We start from the raw sequence: 5,314 nt of genomic DNA on the forward strand, positions 1-5,314 counted from the left end.
ATATATTATATTATATAAAATATATTATATATGAATATATAATATATATTCATATATTATTGTGTATTATATATTGTATATATTGTATATTATATATATTATATACAATATTATATAATATATACAATATACAATTTTGTATATATTATATATAGTGTATGTTGTATATATTATATAATATACAATATTATATAATATATTATATATTATTATATAATATTGTATATATATTAAATATATGAATATATATAATATATATTCACATATTATTGTATATTATATATTGTATATTATCATATATTATATATTGTATATTATTTCATATTTTATATTGTATAATATGCATTCATATATTATATATAATATATATATATGAAATCTGTACCCTGGCTGTTACTCTCTCACCATCCCTCCTTCCTCTAGCCCTGGCAATGGCTAATATACTTTCTGTGTTTATGGATTTGCCTCTTCTGGACCATGTCATAGAAATGGTATCATACAATACAGTCTTTTGTGTCTTGCTTGCTCTTAGCATCATATTTTCAAAGCTCTTTCATGTTGCTGCATGCAGCAGTGCTTCATTGCTTTTTATATTTGAATTCTGCATTGTATGCATGGACCACTTTGTTTATTCATTCGTCTGTTGATGGACATTTGGATTATTTCCCCTTTTTGGTTATTGTGAATACGGCTGTTATGGTGATTATCATACAGTAATTCCATTCAGCTTTTTGAGGAACTAGGCCTTCCAATTCCAAAATCACAATAGTTTTGCAATAATTTAGTCTGATTTGTTGTTTTTGTTTATATATGACCATGACTTAGAAAAAGGTTCACCAATTAAAAGAAGTATAGACAACAATTTCTAATACACGTTTCCCAGCTTCTATAATAGCTCAAATCCCAGTCTGAGAGATGGTCCATTGACACTTCTCTGAGTTCCTTCAGAAAAGTAATACATAAAGTCTTACTTCCAAAGCTAGGTAAAAAGTAACCTCCTGGATTAAATCTGCCTTTCAGTGAAGGTTGTTTAGGTAACAAAGGCAATGACACTGAAGAAGTTACTGAAATTTCGATAGATAGCACAGGAAATCTGAGTGGCACACTACTGTAGAATCCTGTACACGTAACAAGGCAGTTAGCTTTTATACAAATCCAAGAATTTTTAAAAGTTTTTAGCAAAAATGCAACTACACTTATTACCTAGTAAGTATTCTCTCTCCCATGTGCATTTCACATACTAATGGCCGTTTTGTGGTGGTGGGGTGGGTTTTCCCAGGGTTTTCTAAAATCCTTTCTACGGACATTTCCTGCCCCACACTGCAGGTATTCCAGGATGCAAGGCCAGCTCACTCACTCTTCTCAAAGTGAGGTGCCAGGCCACTGAGAACGGGGTTCTTCAGCAGCTCTCAGGGCATGGGCTCTGGCTTCTTCAAGTACCAGGGACAGCTGCCCTGGGGTCAACAACATCAGAGGCTGGGTTGCATGGTTTGCTCCCCAAGTCTCCTCACTCCATTGTTTCCATTTTCATGGGAGTCCAAGGCTGGTATCTGGTGGCTGATACCTTGAAAGAGGTCTTCAATATTAATAGCATTTTTTCCCTTGCCTCAACCACTGATGGCACCTATGGATTCAGCATATTCCTCAGCATCCTTCAGGGGAATCTCCCTAATGTCTGAGAGATGGCACTTGTTTCAGCAATAACCATTAGCATGTTTTCTGGACCATGTTCTTTTAGCTCTTCATCCCACTTCTTCAAGGTATGAAATGAATCCTGTTTGGGTAACATCATGCACTGTTATCAGCTGCAGCCGATCCTCCATAGCACATGAGCCAACGAATGAAACCGTTCCTGGCCAGCAGTGTCCCAGATGAGGAACTTGTGAAGGTCATTTCCACTAGGCGCCGTTTNACATGGACACAGGGAGGGGAGCATCACACACTGGGGTCTGTTGGAGGGGAGTAGGGGAGGGACTGCAGGGGGTAGGGAGTTGGGGAGGGAAAACATCAGGAGTAATGCCAGATATAGGTGATGTGGATGGAGGCAGCAAGCCACATTGCCATGTACGTACCTGTGCAACAATCCAGCATGTTCTTCACATGTACTCCAGAACCTAAAGTGCAATAATATGTAATATAGATTATATAATATAATATATATATGTTATAATATATATATAATATATAATATATATATAATATATATAACATATGTTATATATAATATATAATATATATAACATATGTTATAATATCTAATATAATATATAATGTATATTATATAATATAATATATAATGTATATATTATATTATATAATATATAATATATAATATATAATATATAATATATAATATAATATAATATAATATATAATATATATTATATTATATATAATATATATATTATAATGTATATTATTTTATTAATATATAATAATTTATTAGTGTTTTATAATGTATTATAAAATATGATATATTATATATGAATATATAATATATATATTCATATATTATTGTATATTATATATTGTATGTTATTGTGTATTATATATTGTATATATTGTATATTGTATATATTATATACAATATTATATAATATATACAATATACAATTTTGTATATATTATATATAGTTTATGTTGTATATATTATATAATATACAATATTATATAATATATTGAGATGCAATGATTGGTTATGTCTGCATCAGATTCTTATCCACCAAAAGGATCTATATTATATAATATACAATATTATACAATCATTGAGATGCAATGATTGGTTAGGTCTGCATCAGATGCTTATCCACCAAAAGGATAGGTGCTGGGCAGTCCCAAACAATGGCTATATATATTATATAATATACAATATATATAATATATTGTGTATATTAAATATATGAATATATATAATATATATTCACATATTATTGTATATTTATATTGTATATTATCATATATTATATATTATATATTATTGTATATTTTATATTGTATAATATGCATTCATATATTATATATAATATATATATATGAAATCTGTACCCTGGCTGTTACTCTCTCACCATCCCTCCTTCCTCTAGCCCTGGCAATGGCTAATATACTTTCTGTGTTTATGGATTTGCCTCTTCTGGACCATGTCATAGAAATGGTATCATACAATACAGTCTTTTGTGTCTTGCTTGCTCTTAGCATCATATTTTCAAAGCTCTTTCATGTTGCTGCATGCAGCAGTGCTTCATTGCTTTTTATATTTGAATTCTGCATTGTATGCATGGACCACTTTGTTTATTCATTCGTCTGTTGATGGACATTTGGATTATTTCCCCTTTTTGGTTATTGTGAATACGGCTGTTATGGTGATTATCATACAGTAATTCCATTCAGCTTTTTGAGGAACTAGGCCTTCCAATTCCAAAATCACAATAGTTTTGCAATAATTTAGTCTGATTTGTTGTTTTTGTTTATATATGACCATGACTTAGAAAAAGGTTCACCAATTAAAAGAAGTATAGACAACAATTTCTAATACACGTTTCCCAGCTTCTATAATAGCTCAAATCCCAGTCTGAGAGATGGTCCATTGACACTTCTCTGAGTTCCTTCAGAAAAGTAATACATAAAGTCTTACTTCCAAAGCTAGGTAAAAAGTAACCTCCTGGATTAAATCTGCCTTTCAGTGAAGGTTGTTTAGGTAACAAAGGCAATGACACTGAAGAAGTTACTGAAATTTCGATAGATAGCACAGGAAATCTGAGTGGCACACTACTGTAGAATCCTGTACACGTAACAAGGCAGTTAGCTTTTATACAAATCCAAGAATTTTTAAAAGTTTTTAGCAAAAATGCAACTACACTTATTACCTAGTAAGTATTCTCTCTCCCATGTGCATTTCACATACTAATGGCCGTTTTGTGGTGGTGGGGTGGGTTTTCCCAGGGTTTTCTAAAATCCTTTCTACGGACATTTCCTGCCCCACACTGCAGGTATTCCAGGATGCAAGGCCAGCTCACTCACTCTTCTCAAAGTGAGGTGCCAGGCCACTGAGAACGGGGTTCTTCAGCAGCTCTCAGGGCATGGGCTCTGGCTTCTTCAAGTACCAGGGACAGCTGCCCTGGGGTCAACAACATCAGAGGCTGGGTTGCATGGTTTGCTCCCCAAGTCTCCTCACTCCATTGTTTCCATTTTCATGGGAGTCCAAGGCTGGTATCTGGTGGCTGATACCTTGAAAGAGGTCTTCAATATTAATAGCATTTTTTCCCTTGCCTCAACCACTGATGGCACCTATGGATTCAGCATATTCCTCAGCATCCTTCAGGGGAATCTCCCTAATGTCTGAGAGATGGCACTTGTTTCAGCAATAACCATTAGCATGTTTTCTGGACCATGTTCTTTTAGCTCTTCATCCCACTTCTTCAAGGTATGAAATGAATCCTGTTTGGGTAACATCATGCACTGTTATCAGCTGCAGCCGATCCTCTATAGCACATGAGCCAACGAATGAAACCGTTCCTGGCCAGCAGTGTCCCAGATGAGGAACTTGTGAAGGTCATTTCCACTAGGCGCCGTTTTGGTCATAAAAGATGCCTCAGGCCGGGTGCGGTGGTTCACTCCTGTAATCCCAGAACTTTGGGAGGTAGATGTGGGCCGATCACGAGGTCAAGAGATCGAGACCATCCTGGCCAACTCGGTGAAACCCCATCTCTACTAAAAAAAAATACAAAAATTAGCTGGGCGTGGTGGCTCACAGCTGTAGTCCCAGCTACTCGGGAGGCTGAGGCAGGAGAATCACTTGATACAGGGAACCGGAGGTTGCAGTGAGCCGAGATCGCGCCATTGCACTCCAGCCTGGCGACAGAATGAGACTCTGTCTCAAAAACAAACAAACAAAAAAAGCCTCAATGGTAGGGCTGATGTTGTGGTAAAAGTGATCCTGAGCAAATCGACACACAATGCTTGATTTCCCAACGCCAGTGTCCCCGAGAAGGCACACTTTGAGCTCCCCTATTGCCATGATGTGCTGGTGGTCAGGCCGGCAGGGGCTCAGCAACGTCCTTCCGGACCCATCAACATCTCCTACCTGGGCCCCTCGCTGGTGCCACCCAACTTTTCATCTTAAAAGCCCTTTTCTACTGCAGTTGTTTTTCCCAACTGCTGCCTATTTATACCAGGAAAGGACTCTGACAGGGGCTGGTTGAAACATAGGTCCATTCCTGGGCCAATCCCTCTGCCCCAGGTAATGAGATGTAATGATTGGTTAGGTCTGCATCAGATGCTTATCCACCAAAAGGATAGGTGCTGGGCAGTCCCAAAC

The 5,314-nt window shown here is 36.1% G+C and overlaps 1 pseudogene; it reads right to left on the bottom strand.

Annotated features, from left to right (window-relative positions):
* Nucleotides 1-4,129: 4,129 nt before the first annotated feature.
* Nucleotides 4,130-5,040, bottom strand: LOC108317464 (annotated as a pseudogene).
* Between the last annotated feature and the right edge of the window lie 274 nt (nt 5,041-5,314).

Source organism: Cebus imitator, unplaced genomic scaffold (assembly GCF_001604975.1).
Source record: "Cebus imitator isolate Cc_AM_T3 unplaced genomic scaffold, Cebus_imitator-1.0 Scaffold202, whole genome shotgun sequence".
In the NCBI taxonomy this organism is placed as follows: domain Eukaryota; kingdom Metazoa; phylum Chordata; class Mammalia; order Primates; family Cebidae; genus Cebus; species Cebus imitator.